Source organism: Natrix helvetica (assembly GCF_964273705.1).
Source record: "Natrix helvetica genome assembly, chromosome: 1".
Classification (NCBI taxonomy): Eukaryota; Metazoa; Chordata; class Lepidosauria; order Squamata; family Natricidae; genus Natrix; species Natrix helvetica.
Window position 1 is genome coordinate 39,051,419 of NC_138548.1, and position 13,853 is coordinate 39,065,271.

The 13,853-nt window shown below is 37.8% G+C and overlaps 1 protein-coding gene across 6 annotated transcripts in view; it reads right to left on the reverse strand.

Moving 5' to 3' along the window:
• Positions 1-6,356: 6,356 nt before the first annotated feature.
• Positions 6,357-13,853, reverse strand: part of TRAF3 (TNF receptor associated factor 3) — an 86,250-nt gene continuing 78,753 nt past the window's right edge. For all 6 annotated transcript variants that reach the window (XM_081968173.1, XM_081968172.1, XM_081968168.1 and 3 more), the window contains one exon: positions 6,357-13,853. This exon is cut by the window's right edge and continues 1,623 nt beyond it. The gene's annotated coding sequence lies outside the window, so the exon portion shown is untranslated.

Genomic DNA, 13,853 nt, shown 5'->3' on the forward strand with positions numbered 1-13,853 from the left:
GCCAGTTTGGCGTAGTGCTTACAGCATCAGGCTAGATGCCAGGGGACCATTGATTCAAGTCCCGCCTTAAGAACAAAGCCCAATGAGGTGACTTCAGCCAGTTATCCTCGCTTGGCCCTAGGAAGAAGTAGGCAATGGCAAACCACTTCCAAGAATCCTGCAATGGTTTTATGTTCTGTAAGCTGCCTTGAGTCGCCATAGGCAAATAGGTGGCAATATAAATTCAAAAAATAAATAAGGTTTAGTTCAGGCAACAAAAAATTGACTTACGCACATACATATGTGTTGTGGCCCAGCCATTGCCGCTGCCACCAGACTCCGAGAGTGAGGGTCCCTACGAGTCAGCTCCAGAGGAGATGGGCGACCCTGGACAGGATTCAGATGCTGAGCAGGGATCCGAGAGTCTGGTTGGCCACCAGGAGGCGCCTGAGGCATGGAGCAGCGGTGAGAGCCAGAGGAGGGGGGCTCCCGATGCCATGCCTTGGAGCAGCGGGCAAGACTCACGAGACAGTGAGTCAGAACTCAGCAGGGCGTTTCTGGATGCCCATTACTGGCGCGCCCACAGACGCAAGGAGCGTGTGCGTAATTATAGGCGGTAAAGAGCTCTCAGCTGCAGTTTGGGAGGCTCCCTTTTCAGGTTGTAAAAGGGTTGACTGCGCATACGCCCTTTGCAGCAGTCAGCAGAAGACTTATGCCAGAAGCTTTAGTCTGGGATCCTGGCAAGCTGGATAGCTGCTTTTGTGTTCTGTTCCTGTGAGTTTTGTCTTGGTGGCTTGCTGCCACGGAACCTCTTGTCTGTTTGTGCAATAAACCTTGTTCCCTTGTACTGTTCCGGAGTGTGTGTTCTGTGTGGGCAACGGAGGAAGGGGGGTCAGAACACATATGTATGTAATGAAGGTCAAAGACGAAGAAACAGAGTAAATCAATAAAGGAGAATATTTGTAGCTCAGGGTTGAAATGAAGGGTTCTTTGTGCTCTCTCAGCTTGCTGATGCACAGGGGAGCAGGGGTGGGTGGGTTTCACGTGTGCATGATATTATGGGTGTGGGTACACACACACACATACACTGTCATATGTGCACACGTGCGCTTTCAGCATGCAAGGACTAAAAGGTTAGCCATTACTGCACTAGCTCTTAAAGTTGAGAGCTTGAAAGATGCTGAAGGATCAGTACTGTTAAATTTATACTTCCAATCTATCTCCACTCTTTCTTCCATAGTTTAAGTACTGTGTGTGTACCAATTGATGAAGAAAGATAGAAATCTCACCCCCCCACCCCTACTCCAAGAGTCTCTATGCATTCTCCCATGCTTCTCTTGAATTTCAAGGGAACAATCCCTACTGCTGCAGATGGAAACCCCCTTGCAATCCAAATAATGCTTCTATGTGGTGGGTAAAAAAGCAAAAGAAAGAAACTGCTTTCCCTGAATTGGCTATTTACATAACTGCAACAGTGCACTTGAATTGACACCCTCCTATCAAGTTTTGGCCCACAGAGACTCAGCAGATATAATCTAAGGTTCATCATATATTTTTAACTCTTTGCATTGGATATTTAATTAATAAGCAATCACCAAGAAATTACAATTTTATGGTAGAGCACTAAGCAGGTAAAATGAGATTTTAGCAGCCTCTAAAATCCACCCGCTCCAAAATTAAAAGTGCCGCTTTGTAACTGGAACTAAGAGGCTCCAGGGTTACCATATTAATTTGGAAGAGTCTCATTAAATCAATAATGGATTCATCTGAAATCATTCACCCACATATACCCATTTGGTTTCCTTCTTAATCAGAAGAGCACTGAAGCACAAGGACAGGATCCTTCTTAAAAAAGCAGGATCTAATAGTCCAGGTTTACATTCCATCTAGGTAATGCACCTCCAGTCTCTTATATTTGAAAGGTTCCTCAATTGCTCTTTGATTCAGTGTTTTCTCTTAATATGATTAGATAAATAGATAGCTGGTTTTACTCACAAAATTCAAATATACATTACACCAATTACGAAAAGATATCCATGGACCTTTAAAAGAGTTTAATCTACTAGATATGCAGTTTTTATTGCAAGAATATGCAGTACTTTGTACTGGACTGGTCTGTTTATCTCAAGGGCAAAGTTCTGGGGAAGGAGTTCCATCCACCTCAAAGCAATTTTTTTTTTTGCTTTGTCTTGGGGGGAAAAACAGCAGTGCAATCTGTTCCTTGTTTCTCATCCAAGAGTTATAGTATTATCTCCACTGAACTCCTGCTAGTTAGCTGATAAGGCAAAAGAATTGGAAATGATCCACAAATCACTTACAAAAGTGAGCATGAAAATCCATCAGCAAAGAAAGTGTTAAATTATTCCACTTTCTCTTCTGAAACTGACAGTGTCTCAGCTTTTAGAAATGGATCTGCTCTTGCAACGATAGTGCATCTACATCAGAGGTGATATTCAGCAGGTTCTGACCAGTTCTGGAGAACTAGCAGTGGACATTTTGAGTAGTTTGGAGAACCAGTAAATACCACCTCTGACTGGCCCCACCGCCATCTATTCTCTGCCTCCCGAGTCCTATCTGATCGGGAGGAAATGGGGATTTTGCAGTAACCTTCACCTGGAGTGGGGAGGGAATGGAGATTTTACAGTATCCTTCCCCTGCCACACCCACCAAGCCACGTCCACAGAACCGGTAGTAAAAAAATTTGAATCCCACCACTGATCTATAGCATGAATATTGTAATGATACTGTGTTTACAGTATAGTTTACAGATATTACATTAGGTAAATAAAGAGTTTCAGTATGCTAGTATTTTGTGTGACTTCTTTGTGTGACTTCTAATTCTAACAGAAGATATTTTATAATTTACTTTTTACTCCCGCCACATACAATTATTTAGAAAAGTCCCAAAATCATTCTGAGAAAACAAAGAACATTTGTTTTCTCATGTGTTATGGTTGTTATGGTTGTTCTGTAGTTTCCCCAAGTCCCTGCAACTTTAGCATTGCCTGCCTCCTACTTCAAGCTATAACTTCCCAGTAAGATGAAGCATCGTATTGAACAGAGCAAGGATATATACTAGGACCTTACATATCAGAGAGACAACAGGCAGTTCATATCTTGTATCAGAGGAGTGCAAAACAAGGCCCAGAGGTTCATGAACACCAAGTGAATTAAATCAGGGTTTCTCAATCTCAGCAACTTTTAAGATATGTGGACTCTTCAGAATTCTGGGAATATAGAGTCTACATATCTTAAAGTGGCCAAGGTTGAGAATCGCTGAGTAAGATAATGAATTGCCCTAACTTATAAGACAAAGCAGGTCTTCCTGTTCATAAAGTATCACAACAAATGTGACAATGGGAATACTTTCTCTGCTGACATAACCATAAATGCAGGACAGTTCTTCAATCTCAATCCCAACTATGCAATTGATGATTATTCCTCAAATGATTCCTCATTTTACTTCAGGTTTCCTGAAGCAGATTTCCTACATCCCCACATAAACAGGTCGACACCCTGGTTTTTGAGGGGCTGCCACAAAGAGGGGATCAATTTATTTACCAAAGCACCAGAAAGCAAGACAAAAAGAAATGTTTGGAAACTAACCAAGGAGAGTGTCAGGGTAACGATGATTTAATAGCTGACCAGCTGCTGTAATGTTGTAATGCTGTAATACTGAAATGATGATGCAATGAGAATGAGTCAGCAGGGTGATTTAACTGTTATCACTTTAAGAGGCTGTATCTATGAGAGGCCCTGTGAGGGTGTCCCTCTCCATGTGTGCTTCCATGCTATAGTTGATGATTGATTGCCTGACTTTACCTAGTACATGTATGTATATATTTCTTGTAGATAAACCACTATTTGAAAGACAAACCAGTTTACTGTATTTTGCTCCTGGGTTGTCCCAAAATTGTCACAATGTGCACACCCTGACAGAGAAAAGTAACCTAGAACTAAGAAATTCCTTGACAATGAGAACAATAGAATGGCATGCCTTCAGAAGTTGTGCGAGCTCCATCTCTGAAGGCTTTTAAAAAAGAGACTGGACAGCCATTTGTCTGAAATGGTATTGGGTCGCCTGCTTGAGTAAGGGGTTGGACTAGACGATTTACCACTGTTAATCTGTTATTCCCCCCCCCCATCTTTTCCATCCTCCCAATTAACTGAGGATGGAATGCTGAATGTCATGACTGGAGCTTGAGTTCAGCCAGTTATGGAATAAACATTTATTCCCTTTGAATCCGAGATGTGCTCAAAGCATCATTAGTCAAGGTTTTTTTGAGGAATTCTTTTTTTCCTGTAATAAAGGAAGACTTTCAAGGATAATCATGTTAAAACAAGGCTATATTTTATGCCTACATTGAAACTAATTTTTAAAAAATCAATTATTTGTGTGGAATCGAATCTGGGATTGCTGTCTGTACTTGGAAAAAACAGCTGCAGCCAGGCAAACACCTCCCATCCAAGGATCAACATAGCTTATGCTTTTTTTCAAAAGGGTTGTGAAACTTTAAAGCTCCAGAAACCTGAGAGATATTCATTCATTCATTCATTCAAAGCACCCAGGCCAGAGTTCCAACTGCCTGGCAAATTGAGCCACCTCCTTATGTTTTCAAGGACATGCTAATGTCCAGAAACAGCTATATCTTGCCAGGCTCTTAGCTTGCAAACATAAACACTAAGACAGTGTGGGTGGGTGCGTAGGTGAAGAGGAGATAAGAAAATAGTAAGTGGTTGGGGAAGCAGGAGGCAATGTTTAGAGATTGACAACTATTGAAGGCAGGCAACAGGGCTATCAGCCAGTTAACTTGGGGCTTCCAATTTTTGTATTTAAAAGTATATTATTTGTAAAGATCTATGCTTATACTAAGAAATTACAAAGCACAATTTCTTTAATAACAAGTACATAATAGGGCTTAGTATGTTTTGAAATTTATTTAGGAGCACTATAGACCTCTCATAGCACATCTGCTTTTAATTAAAACTACATTAATCTTAATGATTGACTTCTTGAAGCAGTGCTATTTTTTCAGGCTTGTGTGGAACTCTAAACATAAAGTCACTTGACAATTAGCAGTATTTACATATTTGTGCACAGTTTGAAGCACATCTAAATAATGTTGAAATTGTGCAATCTTATTGAAAAATCTTCAGGTAACTTAGACTCCGATCTATCTTAAAACTTTCCACTTTTCTTAGAATCATACTTCAATTTGACATTTGATGTCATTTGGATATAGCAACTGAGTATGTCTATTCTTATAAAATTTACACAGGTGTATAAATATTTCCCATATATGGTGTTTCTCCTAAAACACGATCTACCCCAAAAAGAAGGCCCAGCACTGTTTTGTGCGCATGTGTTAAAATTAAGCCCTACCTCCAAAACTTGGCCCTATTTAAGCGCATACGTGGTCAGTCTTGCCGGAGTGGATGATGGCAGGGTTTTTCAGGTGGACAGCTACTGGTAGCTGGAGTGACTGTTACAGGTTGGCAAGGGTGCACGAGGTGAGGTGCTTGCTCTTTTGGCTGTGAAAGAAGCGGCCTGGTGGCCAGACGAGGCACCTGGATTGGTCCTTTTGGCCGCGAAAGAAGCGGCCCAGTGGCCAAGTGAGGCATATGTGTGTGGGGAAATTAAGACACTCCTCAAAAAGGTCTAGCTTTTTTTCGAGACTCAAAAGAAAATAAGACCCGCTCATATTTTCGAAGGAACATGGTAGCTAAACCAAACTCTACATGTGAGTTAATTTCCTTTGTGATTCAGCCTTATGTTAATATCACCTGAAAAATAACCCTAAATATAATTGCAGATCTGGTCCACAAAAATCCGTAAGTGGCAGCAAGAATTTTCAGTATCTGCTAGCCCTCTCCTTGGAAACCTAGAAAATCCTGGTTTTCTTTTGCTTGACATACAGTGTCTGATGACAAGAGAAGTTTTGACCATGCTATAAAGTCCAGGGAACTACTCTAAATGGAACTGATAAATTAATATCAAAATATTTATATTTTATATTAATTTCTTCTAAAAAACAGCTCATTTTTGACATGTATCTTTTAAAATAAATTGGAAATTGAAACTGATAGTCCCCCCCCCCCCTAACTTAGGAAACAGTCTAACATGTATACCAGGTTGCTCAGCTGATGCACTGATATGATTCTTACAGATTAAAAGAAACTTCTGAAGAGGTCTACCCTTCCATATGGGTGTAATTGTAAGTTTAGAGTATAATGTGTTCATATTAAAACTGTTACATATTAGTTAGGTGAACTGTAGCATACTTTGCAGTGAAATACAAAGCAAAAGAGGGATTGGCACAAAGCAAGTGAACTGAAAATAGATAAAAGGATGTTTTAATTTTGTGCATCAATATAGCATGAAAAAATTAAAACACAACTATGTTTCTTAAAAAACATGACTTCCTACTTAGGTTTATTTTTTTCCCTTTAATACAGTTCAGCATTTCAAAGTTTTGCATTCTACACACTGTTCTCAATTATTAGCATCAAAACACAAGACAGAGCAAGACCTTCAAATACAAATAAATACCAAATAACAATACAACAAACTGAAGGACAACATAGAATAATGCTATTGGGAAATTAGGATATGTTGCTAATAGTTATTAACAACATTGTATTGCTGAGCAATAAATTATACACTTCAAAGTTTCCTTTCCTTTAAAAAGAAAATACAAAAATCATTGATTACCAGGTTCACTTACTTGCACTGTATCCTTTATAGCTATCTATAATTAAAACAGGCAGAATATACACAATCAAATGAGGTTGGCCTTCTTTGGTCTTTGTTTCTGGATCAGAAAACAGAACACAACCAATGTACCTTTTACCAAAGAATAGAATATGAAATAAAACACCACACAAGTTTACACAGACTGATTTTGTACAGAGTTCATAGTACTGATGCATTTAACAGGTATTTCTTCTTGGAAAAGGTTGACCATTTTTTCCATCACATTGAATTAATGGCATTTTATGGATGTTAAAAGGTTATCCTACTTGTCTTAAATAACAGATTCACAGTCCATCATTTCAAGATGGGGTGTCCCATTACATCCTCATTTATCCTGAACCCCTGGAGGCTTTGGATCACAGTGAAAAAAACTATTTTCTCATATAAACTATAGAAGATATACATTTTAGAGAGCTAGAGAGTAAATAATACAATACAAGGTGGTTCTGTGCCTTGGCAATTCAATGATTGCACAAAGACTCTGTCAGGAGAAGAGGTCCTGGCTGGAAAATATTGTGTTCAAATTTAGCTCCGCTAAAGTTCAGAATCGTCTCAGCAGGGAAGGAGTTATTTTAAAATAGTGGTTTATTTCAAAACCCCGGTTTACCAAACTGTTCACGATCAGAACTCCCTTTAGTTAGAAACTAGTCTCTCTACAAGTGGCAATAGAAAATTGTTAAGGAAAGAAGCAATCTTTCCATCCATTATCTGATAAAAATGGCAACGGTAAGAGAACGGGATTTAAGCCTACTTTCAAATGTTATGGGATTTTAGACCCGGGATTCTAATTTAATGCTTATAAAATCTGGAGTGTTTGCATGCTTCCAATAAGGAATCACTTATTGAAAAAGTATTATAGATACGCACTGCCTAATCCTAAACTTTAATGCATCTGACACACTGGTGCTTGAAATGAGGTATACCCACAACACAACACACTTAGCATCATACTAGAACCACAAGCAAATGTTTAGGATTAGGCTTAAAACTTTCATGAAACGGAAGACGAAAAGCTACATTGTCTTGCCAATTTGCTAGAAGATAATTCAAGATTTAATCAATTATTTTTGTGGCCTAATGCTACTTTAAAACCATACAGGATAACCATGTTCTGCAGCCATAATAATGCTTCAACTTTCCTCCATTTTGCATTAGTCTCAACATTAGAGATCAATTTCAGCATAATATTTTACATTCAAAGGATGGCTCTTAATGAATGATTATCCTCACTGTGAATTTTGCTTATGTGAGATTATTTAGATCCACCTCTATGAAGGACTTCAGATGGGGAAATAATACAATTCCCTTCATTGAGGAGAGGCCATACAATCTACATACACCAACAAGGTAATCTGTGTTGTTTCTCAGCTTTAGCTGGCATTTGCACAATAATCACAGGAGGTCCCACAAAGGAGGAAAAGTGAAGTAATGTAATTGATTCAATTTGTCATTAGAAATGAGGAAGGTTCATCCTTTTATGAAGCAGCTTGATGGGGTGTTTCACTCAAGTCTGTTGGAAAAAAGGACTTACTTTGAAATTTGCACAGCCCTATTCTATATAGAGAAATTTATTACATGAGCTATTTTTCTCTCTCTTTCAATTCACACAATAAGTAATGAATCTCATATTCACATTCTTTAGGAGTCATGCATGGATGTAAGACATTTATGCTGGAAGTGATCCTTATATTAAAAAGCAGGAAGTAGTAGTTAAGCCCTCAATGTATTTTCTTTAAAATACTTAATTATAATATTCACAGTGCAGAAGTTGACAGAAACAGAATTAAGTCATGCGCTTAAAATATTTTTAAGTTCGCCTTGTCCAATAAAGCCCTTAAAACTGAAATCTTAAAAAAAAGAAGCTCTACCAGAAGTTTTTATGAAATCAAGACACAGGTTATCATTACTATTGGGCACACACTGGAATATACATACTGAATTTCTTTAATCTCATGAATTGCAAAAGTAAAAGGACATCGTAACGTGTACATAGGACAAATATGTTCCCAAAGCATGATGACTGATCAGTCAGTTATACAGGATAAAAGCAGGTTCCTTACCCATTTCTATGGCACAGCAATAAATAACATTGTTTAGTGGCCTAAAAGTAGCACAAGGAGGTCAGAGCCTGGGTATTCTATATAGCACCTACACAGACTTGCTCTCCATAGAACATTCAATTTCAGTTTCTACACAAATAAGCAATTTTGAGGCTTGATTGATATCAGTAAAGCACTGCACAGAGGGAAACTGTACCAAGCACCAAGTTACTATTTGGAGTTGACCGAAACCCCATATTCATTGGTTTTGACTATTATTTTTGATTGATAAACAGGAAAAAAAATATTAGACACAATTAACTGTGAAAGCTGGCAGACATTTTCATGCTGTCAATTCGTTTGTCTGTATAATAGCTTCGATTTTGATCTACCTATTTTTATCCTCACTTTTGGTCTGAAAAAGAGCACATTTAACATTTGTGGCAGTCCATCCAACACAAGTGTACTTTAAAGCAGCAATAAACTACTTCTTTATATTAAGAAAAGTTGAATTTTACATATCCTGAGCATTCACTGTTGAATAATAACTTAGTAGCATCCCCAAACCCTCACTTTCACAACAAGAAGGTAGGAAATGAAAAACTGTCCCATCAGATAAAGACTAATTACATTAGATTTGGCACACAAGTTTTTCAAGAGGACATATTCTCCGTGACGTAACCCCCCTCCCACTTTTGTAACAGGAAAATGGGAAGTCATTTTAATTATCTTATCTATCCCATACTGGCTATTCTGGCTGACTTTATCGTTTCGAGGACTGGGCAGCAGCTATCTGTTATCTATTAATTTTAGACTAACAGTGCCAAGAGCTGAATAGGGGAGGGGGCAATCTTTTGAATGCAAAACATAGATTCTGCTATTGTCCATCACCTGCTAAGCAATTTTAAAGGGCAATTTGAGAATAACCACTGAGAAAACTTCTAGGCCCTTATCTGAAGTTAAACTGTTTTTTTTTAATCTATCCACTTATTTATACATTTGCATAGTTGCATGTATGAAGGCATCAAAATGACAGGAGATATCAGAATTTTTGTTAAATCATCAAGGTGCAGAAAAATATCTCCTGTAGTAATCACTGTTTAGCAGCCATGTTGTATACCATATTTTAAGAAGCTAGGAAAGCAATATAAACGAGTGTTTTCTCTTTTAAAGTTTCTCAAGGCAAATTGTAATGTTTTAAAATAATGCAATCTCAACCACTGACAGACCAGATTATTAAATTAAAATTCTAGAATTCAAACAGATTGGCCAGCTGTTAACATCACTGTTTCATATACTCAAATATTCCTTACGCTCTTTCTCACGGTATAAGGAAGGTAGCTTTGAAAAGAGATTGGAGTGCATCTCACCTTTATAGGTTAAGAGATCAATTACATTCCATTATCTGTAATACCACTACTTTTTTTTCCCCTATTCTACATTCTCAAAAGCAGTGAAAGTTACAATATAAGGCTGAAAATGAATGCTGCATATAAGCCACCCAAATTCTTACTGTAAATAATTGAAACAAAATAAACAGTAAAACAATACAAACACAGTCATGCATATTGATCTTTGAGGCACTGAAATAATCTTGGTTGGATTCTGTGAGATTAAAAGTAGATAGGTTAGCATGATACAGTATGAGATGGCAGACTAAAGTGCTTTGTTAAAATATAAGGGAGCAAAGCTGCTTGGAGATCTAAGGTGAATTGAAAGTAACAGCATTGATACTGTAGTTAGTGAAGAAGTCCTTAAAACACCAATAACCAAAAACTGATTTAATACTGAATTCTATGCATTTCCATTGAAATAAACCTCCCACGAGCCCCTTGGAATAATCATTTCAGAGATATTTCCCTACCTAAACAAAGAAACAGAATGATCATGGGCTGGTAAAAATAGCTATGGGATCAGGAGTGGCTTCCATCTTCCCGGTGGCTTCCCCATTGACTTTTCTTGTAGGAAGCTGCAAGGAAAGTTGGAAATGATGATCATATGTCTACGGCAGTGTGGCAGCACTGAAGAGGCGGCAACCTTGCCAAATTTAAATCCCATGGGAGCATGAGTCCCGGATTTTGATGCATTCTTTATGTTAGCCCATTTGAGGTATGTTGATTAAAAAGTGATTGCCTTATCTTAATGAAGGTTAAAAATAATCAAACAGGCATGAGAATTTTAGTAGTACGCAGACATGCAAGATGTTTTGTAATATCAAGTGCAACTTTGGAGTAAGAGCATCGAAGGGCAGTACTAATGATAGCCTTTGGGAAAGGAATCCAAAGATATATATAGATAAAATAACATATTCACATTTTTTTTTCCAGAAAAACAGTAATAGCTTTCGACTTTTTAACGCACTTTTCTCTCAGTTCAGAGAAGATACCAAGACGGCTGGTTTTGTAGGCAGGCATCTTCTCTTCTGCCCTATCTCAACATAAATCAGGGCCAAGCAAAGATATAAGCTTATATGATCAAATCAATCATGAACGTTATTATTTAGGGCAGTGACTGGACTTTTCTCTATGGATTGGGTTAACATGGATAAATACCTTTAGAATGTTAAGGGAGGTAAAATACATAAAATATAAATGCAAATTCTAATCCTATTCATATGTCATATTCAATTTACTGTACCTACATTTCAGGATACAATTTTTTCCACAAACGGGCTATTCATGATGGACTAAACAAACATCCTGCGAAGAATACTGGAGATATATACTATATAAGCTATCGTTCTTTCAGCTTTTTGGATAAGCATCTTTTTCAAAGAATGTGTTATCATCAAGAACATGTAACTTTACAGCCATTCTACAATACTTACTTCAGAAAATGTTAAGGTTGTCTGAACTAAATAATTTTGTCAATAATTGGCTAGCTAGCTTGCTGTGCTATATTAAAAGCATTAGTGAGCCAATGTGGATGACAAAGAGTATGTTCACAGCGTTAAAATTGGATCAATTTGAAGAAGAAAGCATTTGTGTCTAAAAGACAACACCAAAATATATGAGAAGATAAACCTAAGTTAATCTTTTGAACAGTATGTTTTGTTTAGAATGGGAGTATTCTCATCCGTACTGCTTCTCCTTTCTGGGTGCTGGTTTTAAAAAGAACCATGAGCTTATACTTTTGTGCTTTGGGGAAACAAGTTATTTTTATCAGCTATCAGACTCTGCAGCAGAAATTCCAGCACTTGCATTGATCTACAGGAGTGTGGCAAGAAGAAAAACTTCACATAATGGTGGGAAAAATAGCTATAGCAATGGAGCCATAACAGCTGCCATAAATATGCGGATATCTGGTCTTATTTATTAGCAAGGAAGTTTTAATAAAGTGCACAAGTCCTAATTTTATAGCCCAATAAGACAAGTTAAGTAATTTGTGTTTTAAATGTGTGTATATATATATATAAAAGGTTTTCAAACTGTCGCACATCAGATTAATTGGAATATATAAGCCAAAGTTGTTATTGGCAATTTGTTGATTTAAGAAAAAGAATTAGAATTGGTTTTTTTTTTACTCAATTTGCGTTTTCAGATGTTTTTGGAATAAGGGTTATTTTTGAAGGAACAATGACATATTGGAATAGTCTAGATTATAGAACACAACTAAGATATTTCAATTGGACATTAACTGCATGATGCAGAAGCTATGGGTACTGAGCCCTTTGGACATCTTCACTAGGGAATCCTGTTTTCAGTAAAATTCTGTAATGCATATACAAAAGCTCAGCTACCTATATTCATGACTATTAGAATAGTATGAGAAGCCAGGTTAATTCTTTCCCCTAAGAAAAGGTGATGGGTTTACATCAGCCTGCATAAAATTGTGGCATATAGATCTTGAGTAGGAAGTCTTCCTTTTGTATCAGAACTAGAATGGTAACGCTTGCCTTCTTACATTGATTTGTACCAGTTGACACCTAAGAACCATAAGAAAGACAGAATACAGCACCTGAATCATGGAAGGCAAGAATAGGAAGACATATTGCTACAAAATGCTCTGGCCGCCAAACGGCAGGCCCTATTCAAGCAGGTGGCTTGAAAACCCATGAAAACCACTTAGCATGCACTGTATATTTATTAACAGAAAAATACCTCTTGCAGGCACTGGGTAGGAAGGCACAGCCATAAAGACCAATGGCAAGGGCAAGAAAAACAACAATGAAACATGACAATTCAACTGAGTCCTAGACATGAACTCTGTCTATAATGCCCAACGTAAGAGGAAAGCTCAATGGATGTAACATCACTGGCTAGACAACAGGCCACACAACTTCTTTTTCCAGATCCACACCAGTTCGTTCTAGGGGAGCATTCAGATTACACAGCACCCATGCAATTAAGCAGCACCCACATGGTTGGTGTACGCTCAAGCTATGCCATTAGACTTACTAGTCTCACAAAGGACTATTAAAACAGAAGTGAGTAAATCCTGTGGGTTGCAATCAGCATGATTTAAAGGCTGGAGAATGTTTTCTGGTAAAGCTCAGGTAGTTGTTTAAGTAGGAGGCTCCTGTGGGTTTCCCTGCAGGGATAGGTGTCAGTTTGCCAGAAAACCATCATTGTGAATTGGCTAGCAAATCTATTCTTTTACAATTCTGAACTGAGCCAAATTGAAATGATTAGCTCTGCTACTTTGAGGCGTTTTATCATGCAGCAGTTTCACTACTGATTTGGAAACTGAAGGGAAGGGGCACTGTCAGAAGTCCTAGCTCCATAGGAGCACCGTGAACAAAAATATAGCACCTGAATAAGTAGTATTTCATTGATGGAAACAGACACACATCTGGGTTTCCATTTCTGTATGCTGCAAAATATTGGTGGGTTTTACAGATCAGTCAGCACATTATGCCTAAAGTCCAGTTAAAACAAGTATTCTAACAATCTGAAATTAAAGTCTGAATACAAAACTATGAGCTATAAAGCAGCACGTCACAGCTAAGGCACATGAATGCATGCACGCCACCGTATCTCCATTAAGACACTGCTTTCTCCTAACGGATATCCTCTGTAAGATAGAAAAAATTTCTACCTAAAGGCTTAATTAGCAGTTTCCCACATAGGTATTACTCAGCA